General features: G+C 25.3%; 1 protein-coding gene across 7 annotated transcripts in view; it reads left to right on the top strand.

The window, feature by feature from the left end:
• Positions 1 to 550: 550 nt before the first annotated feature.
• LOC113553311 (potassium voltage-gated channel protein eag) overlaps positions 551 to 27,290 on the top strand; it is a 192,889-nt gene continuing 166,149 nt past the window's right edge. For 6 of the 7 annotated variants that reach the window (XM_026956584.1, XM_026956583.1, XM_026956586.1 and 3 more), the window contains exons 1-2: positions 551 to 1,061; positions 16,570 to 16,615. The gene's annotated coding sequence lies outside the window, so the exon portion shown is untranslated. The remainder of the gene's footprint in view (positions 1,062 to 16,569; positions 16,616 to 27,290) is intronic. The other variant, XM_026956580.1, reaches the window with a different exon arrangement.

The raw sequence follows: 27,290 nt of genomic DNA, 5'->3' as shown, positions 1-27,290 counted from the left end.
ACAGAGTGAGTTCGTCGAGGTTTGTATCGCGGTATGCACATGCATGAATATATATAATATACCAATAACCATAAAATACGAAGAACTCCGGTGTCGGCCGCGTCAAGTGAAAAAAAATAGGAGATGCCGTGGGAGCAGGTGGAAGAGGAGGAGGCGTTTTACGTTATTTTTCTTTTGGTTTTTGGATACGATTTTTCGTGCGAGTCTGTTGCGCTCACGCTGCTCCGCCGCCGACCGTTCCTCCGACCACGGAACACCGCAGACGTCGTCGGCCCGTCGTGGAGTCGGTGGTGGTGAGAGGTTGACGTGCGGGCGGGTAAGAGAAGTCGCCGTCGTTGCAGGCACTGGCCGCGAAGAATTGTGGGTGGCCAAGGGTGGTGCAGAGATCGCGTACCGCGGGGTTACACAGCACACGAGGATCGGGCGAGGGACGGGCGATCGGGTGGTCGAGAGACGGCAGTGCGCACGCGCCCGAACCGCTCGCGCATGTCGCCGCCACCGCAACGCAAGGGCCCAGCGCCGCAGCGCACACACGACCGGCGTCCGCGCGCACACACGCACATCGTGGCGTTGTCGTTATCCGCCGGTTTAGGAGTAGGTACCAAAGTCGTACTTACGTAGGTTACCGCAGTCGTGTAGTCGCGCACCACTGTGGTTGTCGTTGTCGTCGTACCACTCATACCGCGGTCGCAGTCGTATTCGTCGCAATTGCCGTCGCGGTCGTTCGGAAGTCCACGCAATATCGTTAGTGGTGACCGTGCGAAGTTTTTTTTCTCGCACATTTCGCGAAAATAATATTGTTATAACGTATAAATAAATAAAACGGCCAGTGACGTATCATAATCTCGTTATAATAATAATTTAATTATTCCCGTGCGTTTCGTGGTTTTCGCGGATTCGTTGTGCTATTCCCGACGGTGTCGTCGACGAGCGGGCAGAACCGATCGAAATCACACCTATAACGTTTAAAGATACAATTGCGTTACAGTCGATCTTCTCTTGGCCTGTTCCGGTGGATACCGGAAAAACCCGCATACCTGTAACGGGGTTTCGCCGAACCGGTAAGTGCCTATCTATAACCATACCTACCTCTATCGGGTTACATACTATAATAAAATTACGTTTTAAAGCGGTAGTATTTCACTAAAATCGTGTGCCGTAGCCCGTAAATCGTATGATACGTGTAAATGATTTTCTTTAAATTCGCCAAATTAAATTAAATTGTTTAGATAAAACCAATTTCTCTAGGCGCGGATAATCACATTTAATAACCAATTATTAAACATTGAAGTTTGAAGATGGTCGGTTTTCATTACACATCGCGTTCACGCGTACGTGCATAACATCCCTTTACTGTGATTGGTTGATATCTATCAAAGCTTTTGATATACCAGTGTATTTATACATTCTTACCAAATGTTAAACCACTTTACCTTGTTGTTGGATCATATTCAAAAATTTCAAATATACTGTCGTATATAATTTGTAACAAAAGATATGATACAAGGAATGAAAACGGTTAACATATAGTTAATAACTATTTAATACCAAATCCGTATTACTAATTTCAACCAATATGAAATGCACATTTAAGGTGAATGTGAAAATGTATCACACATACAGGTGAATGAGTGTAGTGGAAACATTGGAAACCCATTTTAATATTTTTAATTTTTTTATATATGTTAGTAATTGGTTAATCTCTGATCAATAAACTCATGAATTACATGATCACTGAAGTAGTGGAACTGCCTTAGAACTTGGATAATGAAACATTCTGGCAGTTTAAAAACATGGACAATAAAATATTGATAAGACGTTACCTACCAGTTAAGTGTATTCAACTATGACTAGGTGACACGACAATGGTAATACAATAGTAATTGGGAACCTTGCTTTACGAAACGTGACCATATTTTCGCAACAACACTCGTTAAATCCGGTATTAAGTTGTTTGGATAATTATTAATACCGTGACTATTATAATTACTTCAACGCACGTTTCGACGTTATAAATGAGAAATAATAATCGCATTTTTCTTGTAGCAAGACGGTTGTGAGCAGCGATATAAAATATATCAATATATGGTTGTGGAGAATATTAGTAAATATGTAATACCATTATAGTGATTGTTCTAAAAAATAAAAAAGTTTTTAGTGGGTGTACAAATCATTTCAAAAATAATAGTGATTTCAGTCAATTTCGGTTTGATGACACGAGAATTTGGAGGGTAGACCAAGATAGATTGACTGGCTACTGATATATTATTGGCTGCATACGAATTGAGTCCCAATAAAATCTTTTAGAACGAATTGAGTCCCGTTAAATTTAAAATATAATATTAATTGAGTTTATGCTTTATTTACTTAATACAACTAAGCCCCACAAAACATTGAAAATATTATGTTTTTTAAATTTTTATAAACTTAAGAGGGTAAGAAAAATTCTACAGATATGGTTAAAAATGTTTCTTTTAATGTTTATTTTGAATTATTTGATAAATTTTAAATGTATAATATACTGTAGCTATGATTAAGTTGTTCATCAAAATAATAAATAAGTAAATGTAATGCCTTATACATTAGTATATCATATATAAATATTAAATATTAGTTATGATTTTATCAGTATTGACTTAGCGTTTTGTTTGTATTCAAATCTTGATTTTTTTTTTGTATTAGGCATTTTATTTTTTATTTTTTTTTTCTTTAGTTAATATATAATTTTTTTTGATTAGATACAGGCAAAGTACTAATGCAGTGTTTAATATATTTTATATTCCTATTTCAACCAAAACTATAGAAATACACAATATAATCTCATACAAAGTACAATATAATCTATCGAGTCAATTGATTTATTTTACTTTTCTCAGAGTAGACTTAAATAGTAAATTTTTAATTTCCTAATATTTGGACTCAATTGGTATATTTTTCATTTATACTGGGACTCAATCACTATATTAATTTTTTTTTAATCATTCAAGTACGGGTCTCAATTACTATTTATTTGAACTATTGAATACACGTACAGTTTGGCCCTTTTATCGTAAAATAGGCATTCCGGGATGTAACTTACCTAACCTAGCGTTTAAGAATGAAATGTTTAATAATAATACAAGAATATGAATTGGGACGTTTGAACTTAAATAGAGTAAAAAGTATGAATATCTAAAAATGTTTCGGGTTTTCTAAGATGTCGACTGATTAACGGTAAAATAATCACCCTGTATATAAAATATTTAGTATTTATGTGTCCGTATGTGTGTATGATATACATAGGCGTGATCGACCGACGGCGAAAACTTTTCCCTCCACCGCGTGAGAAGCCCTATGTGGTCCGTGGGGGCGACATTCGGCGTGAAAGTACATATATTATTATAATGTGCGCTTCGAAGAAGACCCGTCGAAACGCCGCCACCGACTTTTTCATAATATTTTGTCTGCGTTGACTTCAAGTCAGTTTGTTATTGCTATTATTGTTGCGTTTATATAAAATGTGGTCTATAATCATCCATCGTTTAACTGAACATTTTTTTTTTTTTTTAATTGATTCATTTGAATCACACGATCACATATAATATATACTATCACGAGTTACCTTAAATAATTTAATAATGTACTCGTATACGTAATACATGATAATAAATATCACTATATAAGTAATACTATTTATATAAATATAATTTATAATCAATGATTATACGTACATACAATATTATATTGTGGAGGAATACTTAACAATGTAATGGTTTGTTATAATATTATTAAAATGGTGTTCTATATTTCTTTAATTTAAGTGCTCTATATTTAATAGGAATGCTTTTATGACAGTTTAAATACCATAATAATATATTATACATGTGTATAATATATTTATAAGTTATAGATTATACAGTATAAAAATGTACTTAAGAAGAGTTGTTTTAATAATTTATTAACTCACTAGTTTTTTTTCGTTAAAAACGATATTTTATTAACAGTATTGTGGAATGATTTTATTTTTATTTTTAATGTATCATAGTAAACGAAATTCAGAAATTTCAGTTACATTCAATGAAACAGTTAAGTCAATAATTTACTATAGTTACACTTTTTTCGATGGTTTAGAAAAAAAAAATAAAAATAATCGTTTTTCGGATTCACAAAATTCAGCAGTTCTTTGATTTGGAAAAAAATGCATACATTCGTACAAATTTAAACGTGCGTGTCTAATTTCAAATATTAATAATACTCAGTAAATCCACTCTATAGAGCAAAAAAGAGTTCTTATATTATAATAAATGTTGGTACATATGTTTTACTTTACCAAATACCTTTTTTGATTTTTTTTTCTTAACTTGGTATTTTTTATGCTGGCAACTGAAAACGAGTACATAGAATCAGAATTTGGCGCTCGGCTTTAGTTTACAAATTATAATCAATTTAAAGTTATCCCATATTTTGTATTACAGGCTACAGCTAAGTGTGCTAAATTATACTTAAACACTACTTTTTACTACTTTTTCCAATGGTATATAATTAGAATATGTATTAATAGTGTTACATATTGGGTATTTTATACATTGTTGTACTATTAAAGCGAGTAATTCAAAAGATGTGAAGGATTAAACAAATATTAATATTTTATTTATACGTATAAAATATACGATGGTATAGAATTTTTACTGAAATTTAATATATAAAAACTTTGGTATAAAATCAACAAGTCGAGAATCAACGCATTTCCTATTTACTTTTTTTTTTTAGTGATTAAAATAGTCGTAGTTTTCAGACCTGTGACTGTATCTGATACTCATAAATATATTATTTTTGAACCATTCCTTATAGTATATTTTTTTATAATAGTTATTATGAAACGAATTTCAAACTTAAGTAATTATTGTTTAATTGTTGTACGTGTCATACTGTAAAAAATTGTATTAATTATCTATAATTTACAATTGACCCGATTTAAAAATTTTTATTCTTATAACACTTATAAAAATATTAAAAAATATGTAGTTACACTTTAATTTGTTAAATTATTAAATATTTAAATACGCACTGCTTGAAACATTTGTCTTGTCCAATAATCTTCAAGTATATCAATTGAGATAACTGACAAATTGTATATTATACCTATCGTGTGTGAAGCATGTTGTGTCTTGTGTTTTTGAATTGTGTTATTTTTTAGTAAATTAAATTTATTATTTTAAATAGATACTATTTCAAGTATAATTTGAACTTAGATATATTTAAGAATGTCAATTATATTTTATATTTTAAAAATATATTCAATATATTATTTACCATGTAGCAACTAGTAAATATCGATCATTCACTTATTTTTTTCGTTCGTTTCTCGTTATGCAACAATTTGAATTCATTAATCAATGTACTATGTTCACCTGTAGATTACACCAATTGTATTTGACAACGATGAATAGAATGCATTTTAAAAGTCGATTTAACGTCAAGTATCACGTGTTTACTGTTGTATACGTATAAAGTATCTACCTAATATAACATTAAAACGTAGAGTAACAATATTTTTAGTCAGATAAATCACTTGTATATTAAGTATATTATTAAATAGTTATAATAGTAATAGTGGTTTTTCACTTGGTCAACCAAACGACTCCAAATTCTGATTGAATCTTGGAGAAATTGTAAATAATATGTATGTTCTCGACAAATTCCAATATATAAAAAAAATATTGTCGTCGTCACTATTCTCGAGTGGGTTTAACCGAATATCATAACTATTATAACTTATTTTATATGTACACTATTTTGTCACGCATTCAACGTTTCGTTGATATTTTTGTTCCGTGTTAATCTTTGCATATTTGATATGGGATATTTAACAGCCGGCAAGGGTATATCTCTAATGTTTATTTGTGCTTCACTTACCATATTCACTCGTATATTTTAGAATGTTGTTATAATACAAATCCGACAGTTTCCTAATACTTAGTACTCTTGTACAAGTCAATGAGAATAGATACAGTTTAAATTGTATTTGTATACTTATGGAGTATTAAGATACAACTAATATTCCATTTATTTTGTTCATTTCTTTCAAAAGTGACACTGCATGCTTGCCTTGAAGACCGTTGAATACATACGATTTAATTTTATTATAATTATATAATTTCTTTATTTTTGCATGGTGTTTCAATAAATTTCTATATAATATTATTTTTACGTCTACTATTAATTATTTTTAAATATTCATAATTTCCTACGCGAGCTTCTAAGACTTAACACCTGCCGTAAACGACTCAATAAAATGATGAGGGTTACATCGGGAGCCGTCAGTCATATTGAATATTGATGGATTCAAATAAAAATATTCCGACTCAATGGAAATAGAAATGAGAGAATAAAAAAATGATCCCTTTTCCTTCTTTGTAAAAAAAAAAAAATGAATTTTACACGTTTTATAATTCATGTTTAAAATGCAAGTTTATTACTTTATCATTTAAAAAAGAAACAATCCAGTAATTTTGGCTATTCAAAGATGAATAACAATAAATAACAGATGCGTTTTCCTATAAATAAATCACTTTTCTCGGATGGCGTACATATACTTTTTCCACCCTCGTACTTGTACCTTGCAATTTACATACGATCTTTCAAATGTAGAAGATGGATGCGGTCGTACATTCCACAAAATTATATAAATTAACTATACTACTCATATAGAGACATTTTATATTTTTCCATTTAACACACGTTTATATTTTTACTGATATCACATGTTTATATAAATTTGACGAAAATGTGCTTTTAACAATCGCTCTCAAGTCTCAAGTATATCCACGCATCCGTGCCTAGTTCATCATTAGAAATATAATCATAGAAATGAAAAACTGTACACTTTCTATTTTATTTTTTCTTATTTAGTTTATTTTTGCACAACAAAATGTTGATTCTAATAATAGCATACAATTTATAACAATATAATAAATTCAAAAAGGATGTGTAAGTGGGAATATAACACTTCAATAAATTTCATAATAATAATATATACCTTTTATAATATATTTAAAAGTGATAAAATTAAGGTGTATGTTGTTTGTGTGTATGTGGGTAAAGCGTTATAATATAATATATATTATAATTTTTTTTAGGTTTATATGCAAATATATCTCATTTGTCGATTTATTACTGTGTACAAAATATTATACAGATGACACTTAGTAACAAATTTTTTTTTTTAGTCTAGTATTTAATCTGTAATGAGGTATGTAAGTACATATTGTTAATGTATAATTTAATGGAAATCCTTAATTATTTAAATTTGTGACGTATAATAGATATAAGTCTGTTAATATACAGTGTTTCCAATAAGTTTAAATTACATTCTACATTTTTTTTATTTCAACCTATTTTTAATCCTTTGACTAAAAGTTGTTTATGTTATAATGTTATGAATTACCATCTTCATCGGGTTTTTCAATTAGAAAATTCAATAAAATAATCTTAAATACTTATTTAAATTGATTTAATAAATTTATTGATAAACTAAATTGATCTGTTTATTGATAATATTTATTATAATATTATATATTTTGTATGACAGTTAATGTTATTATATTTTTTCTTTCAAAAACCTCATATGTTCACAGATTATACGTAGCTGTAATTCGTATTTAGTACTTATTTATTAAACATCTTTATAAAATATAAATTACACTTCTGTGATATTTAATTAAACTAGTATTAACGATTATTATAAAATAAATACGATTAAATAATTTTGTAATATTAAATATTTAATAGTAAATAATATGTAGATAATAAAAAGTCTCATATTCAGTGTTAAACTAATGTTTTTTTTAAATTAGTATACAAGTTAAAGATTAAACACATTTATTTTATTTTATTCATGGCTATTGCGATTTAAATTTTTGCGATTGTTTTCATTAAATATATTACAAATCGTCAAGTTGAAAGTGAATATTTTCTCATTCAAAGTATGGATCTAACAGCAGAATGACAAATGGTTTTATATGCCCTCATTAATGTGTCCGTTACATTAAACAAGTTCATATACCTAACAAGAATTTTCGGTATTATTCACAAGAACTATTAACTATATTTATCTCTGAAACAAATTAGTTAGTTCTCATTAGTTCATACATCTTCCTTCATTTAAATTAGTTTTCATCAACTGATTTTAACACTAAAATAGTCAATAATAATAAAAAAAAAAATTATATCAAGGAATATAGCGTATTCTAAAATTGTTTTTTAATGCATGTTTCATTTGATTTTAATTATTTTAATTCATGAGTCTTTAGCTAATTATAGATATACTTATGATTTAATTAGTACTAAGTAACTAAGCACTATAAGCGAATTAATTGTCAAGTACATATATATTGAAATTTGAAATTAAGAAATTGTAATTTTAAGAAGATTTAATAACCAATGATAAAATAGTTTGATATCATAAAAATGTAATGTTATTTTATCATAGTGTTATATCAGCTGTTAATTTTTTTCTTTATTGTTATTGTAGGTATATTGTGAGTTTTCATATCTTTTTAAATCTATTATTCATGAAATCATGCCACATAATATGTCGTCACTTATTTAGAAATAATATAACTTGACAAATCATAATTTAAATATAATCAATTCTTTAATAGCTAACATAAGTTAAATTATTCAATTTTTTTTTTACATTGGACAAAGCACAATTTACACCTAATTTAAATGTATCTTATTGTTATATTCTCATCTAATAATTATATCATCTAATTGTATAATATTAATATAATATAATTGATATAATTAAAACTGTACTAAAAATTAATTCAAAATAATCATATATATGTATATATATATAACTTTGTTGGTTTATATGTATATAACAAAATTTCACTGGATTATTTTTGTACACACATATACATATATTCATGTATATATAATTTATATAGTTTATAGAAACTAAAAAAATAACATAATAACACAGTTTTAATATTATTATTTTTAAGTTTCTATGTGCAATTTCATGAAACCTTTTGATAGCTTTCCATAATTTGCAAAATCCAATAATGATAATATTTAAGACATCGAATATCTTAATGTCTAATACTCTAATGTTTAGTTTATTTATTTTTTTAAAAATTAGCTAAGCAAGGTAATATTAATATAGAATTATGAAAATATATAATATGGGTACATTTTTTTAAAGAAATAACAATTTAAACAAACTATATAGATTCTATAGCTAATACAAAAAGTTAATATTATATCTGCATATCTAATAAGCTGTGTTAAGTGTAAGACAATAAAATAGAATGAAATATAGTTTTTTATTCTTAAATTTTTAAATTATATTATATTTTACCTACAATAATTATGTTAGATTATGATTTATAAATATTGTTTAAAACCATTATTTTTATTTATTGGATTATCTTTTTTAATTAAGGTTAAATAAAGTATAATTTTAATATTCGATCTCTTGTAGAATCTTGTATAATCTTTGAACGATAATGTTTTCCAAAATGTCGATCTATAAACTTAATACATTAATTGTCATAAGCTATCAGATTAAATGTTTTGTTTTTATTTTAACTAAATATATAAGATTTTTATATTTTAATATTTCGAATATACAAGGACACAATTAGTACGTAGTTCATTGGTTTATACTGTTTCGGAATGATTCAATTAACTGTTAAAATGTATTTACATTAATGGTATAAAGTACGAAGAGTATTGTTTGCTCTACATTAGAGAAGCAATTTTGAGGAAATTTTAATTATTTCTAAAATTAAAATTATATTATACACCTATTTTAAATTGTTTTTATTTGAATATTAAAGATTATTAATATAGTCACTAACAACCAATAAATGTAGGGTATTTTATGTATTTGTTCAAACAGAGTCTTTTCTGATGTCGGTTAAACATGAAAAGAAAAAAAACGGTATTTTATACACAGTAATAATTTTAGTCGTTCGTACATTTAATTGCAGGTATATACTTATAACCAGTATTTAACACATTGCATTTTAAACAAAAAGAATACATCGTTAAAATGATTAATTATAAATTTGATTTTAAATTAACTTATAAAATGTTTATAGATTTACTATTAGTGAGTTGACAGTTACATTATTCATTATTTTTATGAAAAAATTGTAACTTACCTATATATATATCAAATAAAAATACCATTTAACAGAAATGTTTCAACCTCAGATCAATAAAGTACATCAGCAGAATTCTTATCTTAAGAAACCAGAAGGTTCAAAAATATGTATTTAGGGCAAATAAGAATAATGTGGATGTAATCGTAATAAAATTTGTCAAAAATATACTACCACAAATTGGAAACCTTTGATTTTATAAAAATTATTATACACATATGTAAATAGTATATTATTACATTATATTATTATTAGAATATGATAAATCAAAGACTGCATTACTATTGATGCATTTATTTTCAGATCAGATTTTTAAATTTAATTTTCTTCAAATTTAATTATTACATAATTGTATAGCTTAATATACATTAATAATATTTTATTTTATTTGATATTTTATTAAACTGTTTACCTCACGTTCTAATAATACAGGTAGTAAGTTAATTATTATATTATCAACTTTCTATATTAATTAATTAATTTCTACTATACGTGTAGCAGTAACATTATTGCTATAGGAGAGGATTGTTATAGGCTGTAAGTTACAGCTAAAAATTACCTATATTATTTTTCATCTCACAATTTATTATATCTATCTATACTCATCGTATTATGTTACTATGTATGAGCCCAAATAAAAGTGAATATTTTTCTATTAAAAAAAAAAAAAAAAAAACACAAACCTTTTTGAGTTTGTTTGGTTATTATTTTCTTCAAAAAATAGCAATTTAATTACATTCTTATCATAGCCCATAAACATTTTTTAGTGAAACAATTTCCTTTAATGCGCTGATGTTTATTCGAAAATGTAAATAATTCATGTATACTTTGCTATATAATACGTTAAATGTGTACTAATTAAATAATTTTGTATGTACAACTTTTTACTGAAAGCATAGAAGTCCAGTTAAATAATTATGCACGTACCTATTTTTTGGTTAATTAACAATTCATACTTGGATATAAGCTATACAAACTTTTATCATATAATTTTTATAAATTAATACTGTTTAAATATATTTATAATTAAATTTGATTTGAAAATGTTATGAATTTTATAACATGTTATATTCTGAAGAATGTATATTGATTTTACACTGATGTGAGTTTTTTTCCATCAGTCATCACCTTTTAGGGCAGTAAAAATGCTTCAATTTTGAATTAAAATTAGTAGTCGTTTATCGTAGGCATTGTTTTTTTTTCGCTGTCACCTGAAAGATACTGTTCCATTTTAACCTATACTATACTAAATAAGTAAATTCAGTATGAATTATATTATTTTATTATTTAATTATACGTATGTAATATTATTTATTATTTTTTTAAGTAGGTACATTCATATTATACCTCTTGTAACAATTGTTATTTTTTTTTTAAATACAGTAAATTCCCGTTATAACGAAAGTCATATAAGTCCCTTGCCGGAAAGCAGGGCTTATAAAAGAGCTTATTCGAATTTTCGTTAAAACAAAATTTTCAGTTAAAACGAAAAAAAAATCGGTCCCATGGAGTTCGTTGTAACGGGATTTTACTAAAGTATACATTTCCATATAGAAACATGATGAACTCCCAGTGCACTTTTGAATACATGGTGCCAAACCTCAAGTGCATTATTTGTTTTTGGTTAAATTTCGAGCGCCGAATCGTAATAGCTCCAAATACAAAAATCAAATTGCGATGAGCGTCTCCGATATTTTACCGGGGATCTTTTGACCGGTCACCAAATTAATTATATTTTGTCGTATTTCAAAAACAAATAACCGTACATACTTGAATTTTTTATCAAATATTTATATTATCATAATTATTTATATAAGATGTTATTATAATTTTAGTTATATAAGTTGATATAATATGGTATACATATATACTACTATAATAATTAAAAACTAATAATATAATAATTGCAATATTTTCGGAAACAATTATATCAACCCACTATAAAAAAAGTAAAAAAAAAAAAATAATAATAGTTATATAAAAAAAAACATATTATTAATGAATATATGTACTTGGTTATAATACTCGTATATGCTTACAAACTGTTTTTGGTCAGAATAATTTTTCATTTATAAAATTGAATAATAATATAATAATGATATATAATTTAATTCAAATTAATCACACTCAAAATAGTGATCCACTTAACATCTAATATACCTATCTCAGAGCGGTATATATTTGCCTACATTTTTCAAAAGGCGAATAATAAATTAATTATCATTACAAATGTGAATGAGATATGGCCCAGTTCAGACTTACATTTTGGTACAATAAATTAATTTACTTGTATAAAAATCTTCATAGTTATGTACTAGTGAAGTTTAAACATGTTTAAGAATTAGAAATATTTTATAACTGAGTATTTTATTATACCTTGTACTAAACAAAATTACTTTTAATAGAATATTATATGTTGTATTTAGTTCATTTGAATTTTTAAAATTTAATTTAATTATAAAAAGCATCTATTCCATACAGAGAAACCCAATAGGATGAACATATAACCATGCCTTATCAGGGTCAACATTTAATTTATGTAAAATATTAATGTTTTTAAAATTAAAAACTACATCATTAAGGAAAATGTCGGTCTATATATTATAATATATAGCTTACAAATTTTAATAATTAACAACAGTAATATATTAATTCATACACTTAATGACATCGGTTATATTTGTTATAAATAAATATTATTTTTATTGCTGAGAAGAATAATATTGTTTTTGACTGAGATATATACATTCAATTTTTGACTTTCGCTTATTGTTATCGACATAACAGTATCACATATAATTGTTATTATAATAATTATTAATATTTTATCATAATTATAAACTAATTGATTAAACTATTCGTTTTAAACTTGTTTCTAACCTTAGTTAATAAGTAATTAATCTGGAAAAATGGTTTTAATTTTTGTGACTATTGACTTTTCACCAATTATTGATTAATTTAAATGTATGTCTATTGTCGCTTCACCGTTCTTGTGCAGATTCAATATTACTCAAATGATTTGACCCTGCCATGTCACTAAATCAAAATATGTACTATATCTTACAAAATACAAATATCCAGTGGCTTTTTATATGAACCTATTTATAAATCTTATGTTTAACTTAAATACTGATCAGACTAACACGTCATTTATAATATACTGATGCTACAATTTTTATTTTATTTTTTCCAATTTTCAATTTGTAATATTTACTTGTTTTAAGTTTCCTATTTGTTATCATATTATAGCAGTGATTTTACTATACTATTTGTATACACTATTTTATTTTCAGCGTTTAATTTCAATAAAATAATATTTCATAAATAAACAATATTACAATTAAGTTGTTAAATTAAAGACACACAGTGACGTCAGCTGTGTGATTAGAAACCCTAAAAAAATATTACGACGCTTTAGGCAGGGTGACATGTGTACGATACCGATTGAATCACATAAGGCACAGCGCTGATGCTTTTGTTCGATTTAAATTAGTTTTTTTTCGTCAGTGTTTATACATTTTGCTTTCCTTTATTGTTTTTAAAGCCTATCTATGTATAAAATATACACGTGCATCAAAAAACGCCTTTCTCACGACAGTTCTCAGCAAAAGTTGCACTAGCTACAGGTGAAGATGGTGAAGGCGGTGACGGAACTGCCTTGTCAAAACGTTCACCGTTTGCGGTAAATCAACGGGGTGAAACGTGGTTCATCATACATTTTTTATACAACTACACCACGACATACCTATACTGTACATATATAAAAACATAATATATAGGTATTCAACGTGTAGTCTTTAATACTGGTTTACGGGTCATTGTCTGCATGACTAGGCTGGGAAAAAATATAAAGTCATAATAGTAATAATAATACAAATAATAATAATAAATAATGATTGTAGTAAAGTAAAAAAATAAGCATAGGACAAAGAATAAATTTCTTAAAATAAATCACCAATGGTGGTATTAGAAATGAAAAAAGCATACCAACTATAAAAAAAAAATGGAAATAAAAAAATAGAGGTTATGGATGGCTTTTGGTGAAAACTAATGGTGACTCTATTTTTATTAGTTAATACACCGTGCCTTTGGGTAAAAGAGTGTGAGAGAGAGAAAACAAACGTGGTTGTGTTTATTTTTCAGTTGATTTTGGGGACAATGCAGTACCCACACTTAATCCCTAAAAACTTACTCGAAATCCTTCAGGTTTATATAGGTATATGTGTGTGTGTGTGTTGTTGTTTAATGCTGTTTAAATACTGCAGTTATAATGCGCCAAGAATGCACAATCACATTTATTATTATAATTTGTATTTTCATAATTTGAAATTAAACTTTAAGACCATATTTTAAAATTCTTTGATTTTCGTGGTATTTAAGAAGATGCTTTATCTGAAAATAAGTATGGATATAAATTGAAGTTTAAACTTCAAAGATCAAATTAGTGATTTCAATGCTACTAAAAATAATGGTTAATGGAAATAATATGTTAAAACTATGAGGTGCTATGATTTTTTTTAAATCATTGTTTTTTTTTATCTACTGTTTTTAATACTTATTATTATAATCTCACTATGATAATTATGAACCTAATAACCTATAAGTATATTAATCATTTTATCTATTTTATGTATTACCATAGCCTTTGTGTCTAGCAGTGAGCATCTGCTCGGTGAATCATCAGCTTTCAGAAACTTACTGTCAAGTACATGGGTACTACAAGTATATTATGCTGACGGAAACCGAGATTTATTACGCGTCGTTGTGTCGCGTACGTAAATCGGCTAAGCGAGCGCAATTTACTTATTTCCATATTGTGAATTCCCTCTCGTTGGAACGTAGCCAATAGTTATATAATAATTTTACTTAAGTTAATTATTTACACTATATTTTAAATATTATTGTGGATAGGTTGTTGTTTCGTTTAAACGAATATAAATATGTAATCAAAATATCAATTATATTGACATGTATAATATCAATAACAGCTCGACTGCAATAGTGTTTAAATTAGTATAACTTGTTAAGCGTCATGACGTCTGGATGTCGGCAGCTGCTGCACTCGTTGTTATATCCATTTAACTCTTTAAAATTAATAGTTTGACAACACAGTTAAAAAAAAAGGTTAAGACTATATCGAAAACGTCATATTATGTATTTAAAACTATTGTTACCTATCTGGCATCGCATCTTATAAGTCACGACATGTTTTGAGGGATATTTACAATTTTCGGAACATAAATCTTTACGTGCCAAATACTCGAATACTACGAATACACACTTTTCAAACTTTGAAGCATGTCAAAAAATATACAGACAAATTATTTTAATTGTCGAGGTTATAAAATTGTATTTTATAGAAACAATTTTTTTTTCTATTGATCTTAAATGATTATCATTGACAGCAGCGGCCATTAGTTTTTATATTAAATATAGTAAATATTATTAAAATTAAATTGTGCAATTTACATTTTCTATAATATTTTAAAATTAGGTAGGTATACCTATAGTGTAATGTCTGCATTAGGTCCGAGTGCTGCGTCTTAGGTATTTGGGATGTTGAGGTTGTTGAGTTCATTTGTGCACTTACTGGAGGCATTCTGTAAACAAATATAGTTGACTGATAATTCGGTACCGCAGGTAGTGCACCTAGGTTTTTTTTCCTTTATCATAAAAAAAACAATTTAACATAAATAATTATACAGTATAATAAAATAATAAAATATATTATTAAATAAATCAATGGATTTATAGAGTTTTTTTTAAATTATACCTAATAAATTGATAAAAAAATAAAATAATATCCATTTATTTTTTAAAATAATATTTGTTTCGTTTCAAAAATATTAACTGAAATATTGTTTTTCATGATTTCAAATCTTTTTAAACATAATTTTTTATTTAATGCTAGCTGATGACTAAAATTTATTAAATAAAAAATATTTTATTAATAAAAAACATTTCCTATGTTAAAATATTATGAAATTAAAATGGAAACGTGATATATGATTTTACCCGATCAAATTCTTTTTTAATAATTTTGTTAATTTGAATAATAATTTCACTCAGTTTATTATGCTATTAAGTATTGCATAATTGTATACTGAAAACATAAAAATATAATTATATCTAAAATCGATATGTCATGTATACATTTGCTATATGTTTGCTATAATTGATTACATATCATATGTATTTCATTAAATATTTGTTAGTTAGTTCAATATTAATTGTTATGTTTTATAAGACTCGCTTGCATTATAGATAAGATGACTATTGCCAGTCATTAATATTAAGATCAAAAACCTTTATCTGCAGTTATATTTATTGTAAAATAAAATAATACCTATTGTGATGTTATTAATTATTCTAGTGGTTCAGAACTATTCTAATAAACATTCTAATTTCGTTTTAGATTGCATTAAGAAAAAAAGAATAAATCAAAAAATAAGTGAACCTTGGTAAGTCTGAAGTATAATAATTAAAATAATACCTAAGTAGTTTTTTATTTTGATAAAATATAATTTAATGTTAATCTCAGTATTATAGATATAGTGTATTACTTGATAATTACTTATTGGTTAGTAGTGTATATACTATTTATATGACTTATTACTTAATTAGGTAGTTTTAAATATAATTAAAACTATTAAGTCACAAGAATTCAAATGAAAATGCCGAATAAAATGTTTATTTTTAAATATTTCATATAAGTGATACGTAACGAATAATGTATAGACATTTTATATTATTAAAAAAATAATGTTAACTATGACATTATAAAATTGTAAAACTATGTGTTTTGTAAAATTTAAAACGTATGGCCTTTGTTTTTGTTTGTTTAATAAATAATAATAATAATAATAATATTTAAAAAAAAATAGCTAAAATAAACAGTTATAAACTATAATTTTATTAGTACTTTTAAATCGTGACAATTGCGTTGATAAAAATATAAACAATTGTCATTACTCCTATTATAGTTAAAATATATAATTATAAGCTTTCCGTGTCATAGTGAGTATTTTCATATTATTCACTTACTTTTAGATGTTTTAAATGCATATATTTTTTTATATTCTAAGTAGTTTAGCATAATTATACGAGTAAATTAATCTTATAATTAAAATGGTTGGGCTCACAGTTTTATTACACTCCATTGCAAACTAAAATCATTAAAATTGTTCTAATGTTTTAGGACTTAATGTATTTTGTATGTATGTTTAAATGATTTTTAGTTATTTATTTTTAGAACTTTATAAAAAACTCCCTACTTAAACGAACGTCTTAACAATGTGTACTATTGTTGTTCACAGTAACCTCTGAGCGTCAGGCGTGTTTCTTTAATTATTGTAAAAATAATTAAAGCTCCAAATTAGGAATTGTAGACAGCTGTCTCTTGGACGTATCGTGTTGCGGTTTTGTGGAAGAATACTGTTGTAAAGTGAAAACTTAAAGTTTTGAGGACAGCGTATTAATTGGCTGCCTTGTAGTCTCTCTGGGACTTACGAGCCCGAACGAGCGAGGAATACATTTTTTCTACTCAACAAACATTTATAGTAAATTCACCGTTATTATTAATTTTCCTCGTACAACATTATTTGGTCGTTCGTTATTTATGACCGAACAAATCCTCGAGAGCCTAAAATTTGTAAATCGGGTTTGCGTGTGATTTGTTGGATATAATCATATAAAATGATTTTATCACGTTATGTTTTTACTTCAAACACAATCTAATTTTCTATAACTGCGTAGTATCTCATTCACAATACTCGTAACTATGCTTTGTTGATGTTAAACAATTAAAAAATAAATTTCAGCTTTTAATCCTTAAATTTGGTCGGCGTTCTAATGTCCATAATACCTAATACAATACAAAAATATTCAATAAATTATGATTTATTGTATGATACCTAATTATACATGATTTTATCTTCAAATATTATTTTTAATATTCTAATAAGTTTATACAGTTTAAATAAATTCAGGTTATATAGTATATACTTTATCCATTTTTCATTTCTAATTTAATTAAATTGGTTTTAAAGTTAATAATGCTTTATTTAAACATATTATTTATTTGAAATCCTATGTCTGTTATAAATTATAAAGAATATATACCGTAGAAACATAATATTATCAACTTACAAGGGTATTTGTTGATTCCAAATAGCTAACAAATAAATATTTATATGTTTAATATGTTCCGTTCTGGACTAACTTTTCAATTGAATGCTAAACTTATATTGTCCATTATTATTTTTAGAAGAACTAAATACCATGTAAGTGACTTTGTCAATCTTCCTTAACCTAATTAGCTACATTATATCCATTAGTCGGAATATATATTTTTCTCACAACAAATTTTCCATTTTTATCCATTCAAATATGTTTATTTTTTATCAGTCACCATTCCCTTCCTACGTCACATAACATAACCACTTCCTTCTTCGCCATCGCATACCTTTAACATGACATATATATCGAATTGCGTTTAGATAGTTTATTTTGATATTGTTACGAAATGGAAATTACGAACATTTTTTGTGCTTAAATTGGTTTTGTTTCCGTCAGCTTGGTACCAGTAATTTGGTACTTGCCATCGTGCACATGGCGTTGTCGCATCTATGCATTTTGCTCAATTCTTCATTGGAGCTTTGTTTTAATAACAATCGTTGTTATTTTGGCCACACATTTTGTGTGATAGGCACAGTGGAGTGTTGTATCATTATAATATGTTCACATATGCGAAAATGTCATAAGTGACAAATGTACCACCAAAACCATATAGGTATACATTATACATATTATATTGGTGTGCCATTGAAACGCATTATTCATTAACAAAACCGCTGCGGGTAAGCGACACAACAGACTCGTGCAAAAAAAAATGTATTATAATTTTACATAATATTATGTATAATAGGCATTTGTATGATATTACGTATGTAAAAAATACCCCCGTTAAGAATATTTATCATTTTATACTTTATGTGTAATATTCCTAAAAATAAAAATATCCAAAACCGTCATGTAATTTTTTTTTTTAATTTTACATATCATACGTACATACTTTAGTATTTATAACATGATAAACATTGCTCATATATTATTAGACTGTAATTCATTGGATGGTTATAATCAAGATTATGACTTATGCTATTTGTTCATTTATTATTTTTTTTTTTATATAAAATAATATTATTATATTATAGATTTGTAAAATAAAAAATAATTAATAGTTGTTTTTTTTTCATTTTATACGTTTTGGTTGATAACTATAGTGATAAATTTTTCGTCGTTGATGTTTTCGGTATTGAAAGTATACTTTCAGCTCCTTTTTGTTGAATGATCATAATATTTCATTATTTCACAATAAACATTTTATAACCATTCACTCGTTTATACCAACACTTGATTTTTCGATCTATCGAATGCCTAGCGTGGAAAATCGTCGTTAGTGGTTTCCGAGTCACTTAATAACACACGCCATTATGCCACTAAATAGACCATATACGTATACTTATTCAAATATTCTTTATCCAAAAAAGTTCATAACACGAGAATATTTCTCCATACTTAATTTTTCATTATCTACTTTAATGTTGAGCTTTTTTTTTGTCCGTATGCAAATTTAGTACCTTCTATATATAGATAAAACAGCACATACAATCTTATTCATAACACGATAGTAATACAACAAATTGAAAACGCTACGCAGTGCCTATTTTTATGAAAACTGTATAAAATGTTTAAAAGTTATTTTTTAATAAGTTAACGAGTACTTATTTCTTTAAAATAAATATTATATATATTGGATATACATTAATTATTTTAATAGTTAGGTAGGTATAATTTTTGTTTTTGTTCATCGACAGTAGGATTGAAAATAACATAAATACGCACGGAAGTCTTTGATAGTTTAAATAACTTGTCTTTAATATATTTTATAAAACTATTATTAACTAAACGCATAATTTAATATTTATTATTTACTCATAAACATTCAATCGGATTGCTAATTTTAAAAAGACTTCAAGTATTTCATTAATTTTTTTTCTGATTTAATATTTCAATGCATATTCATCACGCGTGTGTCCTAACATCCACATGCCATTCTATTGTTGAATGTTTGTCTGTAAGATAGGGTTACTAAATCTACTTGGAGTGAAATTCCAGTTGGACGTGGATTGACAGAGAGTGTGTTTAATTCAAAATGTCAACATAAATTCCATTGCTACAAACACAGTTGATGTTAATCTATCTTCTCTTTTGTTACGATAGCGTTTCACTTGAGTCTTCTTCTTTTTAAGTACAGCAATAACCGTAAAGTATTCTTTTCACTCCTCTTTTACCATAAGCGTTTGTTTATTAAAATCGCCTATGCTACTATGTTTTTGTCTTAAAAAAATTATTGAAAAATTCTTTACACCTACTTTTCAGAATTTTTTTTTCGGTTAACATCGTTTGTATAATACCTCAGTATATCCTTCATTTCTTCCATACTTCTTTACAACAAAAAAAAAAAAAATTAGTACTCATCGATGTAACATTCTCAAAATTGATTCATGCATTTCAAAATTACCATGAATAATATTAAAGTGTACAATAGAAAGCTAAAATAAACTTGAAATATTCTTAAATAATTTACACCTTTGTTTTATATTATAACATGTTATGATAAATAACTTTTGTAAGTAGACACAGTATTTTTTCCCCCATAAAATTCAAGTTGCTTTTGCGTTGAGTTTAGTATTAAAATAAACATTGTTCAACGATTCGAACACAAGTAATATGCATAAAGATTTTTTTCAGTCTATAGAAAAACCCATACTAGCACTTATCACAAATAACTATGTACAAACGGGTTATCACCAAATAAGTAATTACATTTGTCTCTAGGATATTTTGAAACATTAGAACTATCTTAAAATTTTCGTTCAAAAACCAATAGTATGTCTAACAAATGTCTAATTATTTATTTAATAGCATACAGTTGTTGCATAAACATAATATTTAGAAATCTAAAAAAATTAGTAAACCATATAAGAATACAATACATTCTAAATTTAAAAAGTAGGAATTTATTGTAAAAGAAGGTTAAATGTTTAATAAATAAATTCTGAACAAACTTTATTATAATCTTTTTAATTTCAACCAATAAACCAAACTTGAGCTTAATAACTAAATCTAACTGAATAGGTAATTTAAGGCATTTCTCAAAATTAAATTAAAGATATGGTATTATTTTAAAATGTTCATGATAACCGTTTATAGATTGATTACATTATAAGTTGATAATCTTGATACAGTCTTTTCACTATCGATAATAATAATTTAATGATTAATTATTAAAGCATATCGTAATTAGGAAAACTAATTTTAACTGCTATTGTGATAATGATAAACCTTTAATATCCACCTTAAATGTATCTTTTATTTTGTGAAATAACAATAAATTATAAAGTTTAACTTTTAATTAATTTATTTAAAAAATATAAATTTAACTTTTATAGTTTCTTTTTAATCATTGGGTTAGGTGCAATTAAATAAAATTTTAATTACTAATTAAGTACAATAATATCATAAATCATAATATTATAATGATTAGGTGATTGTTTGGGATTTTGGTAATAATAATATTATAACAAATATATTGGGTTAAATATATAATATTATTTATGAGTTCTATCACTATAACTATTATGTGATTAGCTAATTTCTAATATATTATTTCCATTTTCCATATTTGATTAAAACAATAATATATTATAACGATGCAATGATAACGGTATTTGGCAAAAACCTACGTTTCTAGTAAAATGTTGCATAGGTTTAATATCATGATTAATTTACTAGAGTGCAATTCACTCATCATAATTTAATTATTATCTACATTTACATTTTGTAATGATTTATAGATAAATTATATAGGAGGTATGTCAATAGAAAAACTAACCAATCATCGTTGTGATTTATTTTTTATGGATCGTCCGTAAAATTTTATATTTTTAACATATACGAATTTGAACGATAACCAATTCCATTAAAATTGGTTTATCTACCTTCATTTAAACTATATGGAACATGTGATATATGATTAAGTACCGGAAGTTGAAAGATTAAAATTCTTCCTAGTATAACTATTTAATTATATTAAATGAGTGTAAGTAGTTATTATAGAGGTTTAATTTAATATAGTTACGAATAAAAAAAAATTAATATTATCGTATTATTGTCAGTTAATTAAATGTAATTATTTTGGATTCTTTTGAAATTAGAAAAATATCATTGTATTTATTATATTACACGCGTTAAAACTTTATGAGTAACTTTCTACTTTGTAAAATATATAATATTTGTAACCAGATGCGAATACTTTTAAATTTTGTTCTATTAATAATCTCTAATGAATGCTGTACATTCCATTCCATAGCTTTCATATGATTTAAATACATTTTTATTTTAATAATTTCTATAATAATGAAATGTATACTATAATTTACATAGTTGTTTAAAAATATTGGAATGATCTTCACCCATTGATTTTCTTGATTATGTACTAAATTATTGTCCATACGATATTAAATGAATAAATGATCGCTGCTAATAACTGAAATACTTATATAATCGCTAACTACATACATCAGATGATTGTGTATATTTTCCGCATTAAAAAAATAATATCGGTATTGTTGAGATAAGAAATATAATAATATGCATGACGTAAAATATGTGTGGTCAAGTGGAAAATGCTATTACTCTTAGAAATGTGGCTTTGAGATTTTGAGTTTTTAATATTCTTATGAATAACTTCTCAACATTATTCTCCACCTAAAGAATTTAAAATGTGTAGCTGCAGAATTAAAAAGAATCTTTTGTTTAAATTCATGTAAAGTAGTTTGTGTTAATTGAAGCTGGAATCCGTTAAAATCATTATATTTTATGTTTGTTAAATATTTTTGTGATATAGTACTTATACTTAAATTATAATGTTTTTACTACGTAGTAAAATTTTCAAAATATTTTGATCAATTTTAAACTATTTATGTTATGAAATTATTCACAGCGTTTTATGGTATATTGATTTTGACTTATAAGTGAATAACAATAATAAATAATGATAATTTAGTATTATTAGGTACCTATCTATATAATATAATATCCAATATTCTATGCAAAAATTAATTAAATCTACCGTATTATTGAAAGAAAAATAAAGTATTTAACAATATATTTAGTACCTAGTATTAATAAACTATAAATTATGTATATATCTGGTCAATTATATGCTGTTCAGAATCGCTCTACGTGTATTGTAATAATTTATTATTAAATTAAAATTTAACACGTCCGTTATAGTGTCCTATTCAATGATGTTAATATTTTAATATTATATTTAATATAATATAATATACAGTAGAACGTCTTTTCTAGTTTATATATAATATTATGTATACTCTTTAATTTAATACATTATTATGTTTTTTCTATGATAAAATCTTTGAACGCAAATAATAAATCAATACAATTAAGTCTGTGAAACTGTTATTTTTACAAAAAATAATTTCAAGTTGAGTTAAATAGTGTTCAAAGATCAAAAAGTGTAATAATAAAAAAATAAATAACAAAAGTATGATGATAACTCGAAATGTTGTTGAATTTTGTCAATTAGTAAGACGAGACTTTAGGTATATTATTTAAAAATGTCATTACGATTTTTGGTTCAAATTATATAGCCAATGTTATTAAACTACCATCCCAACCTTTTAATTCATTTAATATTTATTTTTTTACTCCTGAAAGGACCAGTATAATAATATAACACTTGCGCCTACTGTATTTTACAACTAGACTTTATTATAATTTTCTTCATCCCTTTTCCACGCTTCCATTCGACCCATTTTTCTGTATACTTGAAAGTACCGTTATTATTGCAGCAGATTCCAACAATTTTGAGATCGTTAAAATTCGCTAAGCCTTTTCAGCAGGAAGTCGTCCCTTATGGAATTTGTTTTGAATTACAAAACGAGTAATATTCAACAATATTTTTCATTTTTATTCACAAATGTCATATAATATTAGAGCTCCACACTATTGTTATTTCGAAAAGAGAATATATGCAAAACGCATTCAAATATTTCGTTTAGCTATATTCCTTATTAATCTTTAATAAAGAATAAAATGTTGAACTTCAATAATTCTAAATAATTTAATTTAAGAAAAAATAGATTTTTCATCGAATTTATGAAGCATTTATTATTTTTATTATTTTTTTAAACTTATTTTTATACAATCTATTTAAATAAGTTTTTACTTCATTATAACATTGGAAGCTACTTAGATAACACTAACAATATACTATATAATCTTCAAGTTATAAAAAACTGTATTGTTATAAAATTAAAATATTGTTATCATTACTGGATATAAAGATTATTAATATAGCATCGAAGATTTGACTATCTGAATCATAACTTTTTGAAGTGGACATACAAACTCATAACATTTTAATACCAAAAATATTGAAAAAATTATTTATTTAGTTTTTATGTAACATGCAATCTTTATTACGCAATTAGGTTTATTTGTAAATAATTCTGTAATATTGTATTTATATGACGTTCTCTAGATTATTTGATCTTAATTATTATTATAATTATATACTGACTATAACAAATTAAAATATTAATGCTTAATATTTATTAGGTTATATACATATATAAATAGTGAATTAAATTTACAATTGTGTATATTAAATATTTACACTTACAAAAATGTTATGTAGCGTATAAAAAGTAAATTGTCAAAAATGAATTTTAATAAATAGAAAATATAAATAAGTTAATTTTTATACGCAAATTAAAGAATATATTATATACAAATAAATAAATATTTTTCAGTAAAATCATCTATAGTTTATAATTTTAATAGATGTTTTAATGCGTATTTATGCTCGTAGATTTAAAATTAGCGATTTGATAAATATTAATGTACAATTTTTTTTTTTTTATTAAATGTTATAATACGCTTGTGAAAATTATTTTCACTTTTAAAAGTTTGTATACGAGGTTAATCAATTTTAAAATTAGTTAATTAACATTAGAGTATAATAACTTTTCTATGTAAAGTTATAGAATCGATTTCTGATAGTTTAAATAGATGACAAAAAAATGGCTATTGTCCTGTATTTATTATACTTTATGTAATTATTATGATCATGATTATTTAATTGTAGCAAATACAGCTATGTAATTAATTAAATCACTTTATATTTACTTTAATAAAATATTATTTATTTATGTTTTAACTTTCAATCATAATTAAAATGTACACCGTTAATTAATGCGTATAAGATTACATAATATTATTCAAATCGAGAAAAATGGGAGCTTTTATTTTATGAATACACAATCTTATTTTTTATTCCCAATTAAAAAACTTGTTGGGAATAAAATAACATTCAATTTTCGTTATTTCTTTATGCTAAAATTAATTTTATTTACATCAAAATTATCAAAAATACGTAAATAGTATAAAACTTTTGAGTGTATTGTGTATAGCATTAATAGAGAGCATTTTTACATCGTTTATTATTTGTAATTTGTATACTTACATGAACACTCACAGTGAATTTAATAAAAAAATATATCTTCAAATTGTTATGACCAACTGACTGTGATTTCAAAGTATTAATTCTGTGTACTTATACCTATATAAATCACTATAATAATAATGATATTAGCCGAGTTTTATAGTTAGAGTATCGACAGATAAAAAGTCTATGTTTTTTCCTTTCTCATTTCCGTAGCCACATACTAAATAATAAATATTTCTGATTGCAAGAAGAATATTTAAAGGATGATGTAACTTCGTTTTGGATTCATCTCAAATAAAAAAAAAAAAATGACGGCTTAGCGAAAAAAACCCATTTTTTGTTATCTCATGTGGAATAACAAGGTGGTGAAGGAAAACCTCATTGGCTCAGAAACATATTTTATTTTTGCTAACGTCTAAACGCGTTTTTATTCTTACTAAAATCTATAAAAAACATTTTCTCATAGCCTGTGTAAGCTTCTACCTAAAGTTTTAATTAATTTATGTATCATAATATATGAATATTTATATATATATATATATATATATTAAACACTATAGTCTATAATTTGTAGATTATTTTGGATTTTTTTTCATTTTTCAATAGACATTGTATTTAATCTTTAAAACATTTTCATTCAAAGTAATTTTAATTTATTTTTATTAATTTACCATATTATATTATTGTATTCAAATGAAATAATCTGCTTCTGAATTTTCACCAAGTGAACATATTACATAAAAATATCCTCAATCAGAGATTAATTATTACTGAATTACCATTTAGTATTTCTATAACTTTTAAATAAATATATTATAAGTATATAGAGACACTAATATTAATAAATATTAAATAATAAAGTAATCTTAGTAATCGGCTAATGCATTAAATATATTATATAAATTAAGTATTGCTGTGCGCTGTCAGAAGAAGTTTGTTAATGTAGTTTATAAATGTATGCTTGATTTTTAATTACATTTTGGAGGTATTTAGATGGAAGTTTGTATGAACTGATTATTAGAATTATTCGAACAAATTTTCATTATCAGTGTGACGTGCATGTACACTTCATATTTATATTGTGTAGCTATTTATAATAATATATTAATACACCATTGTAGTCTCTATTTGGTTTTAGTATTTTGGAGGTATGTTTTATGCTATGACAATCACGTTTACTATCATAAAGAGGTACCTTCAATAGTAGATACAGCAACCAGTCTTATTTGTTCTCGTTGAGTATTTAAATACTTTTTTGTATATTTAAAAAAATTGTGTCAGTAGGTGAAATATGATAAAATGAACATATAATATTTGATAATACTTATCAGAATATATATATATTCAAATTTTTATTCGAAATACATTTGAAAAATACACAATATTTTTTTAATGGGTATAGCGTAAATGTGCGATAAATTTTATTCTATGCATGGTTTTATTTACATAATCAATTATTTTTCGTCCACATCAATCGCGTAAAAATTGGAATTGACCAGATTGTGTATTAAAATAGATGTAAGTATACATCGAAATGC

Source organism: Rhopalosiphum maidis, chromosome 2 (assembly GCF_003676215.2).
Source record: "Rhopalosiphum maidis isolate BTI-1 chromosome 2, ASM367621v3, whole genome shotgun sequence".
NCBI classification, from domain to species: domain Eukaryota; kingdom Metazoa; phylum Arthropoda; class Insecta; order Hemiptera; family Aphididae; genus Rhopalosiphum; species Rhopalosiphum maidis.
The sequence above is the reverse complement of the archived record's forward strand: the minus strand, read 5'-3'. Positions and strand labels throughout refer to the sequence as shown.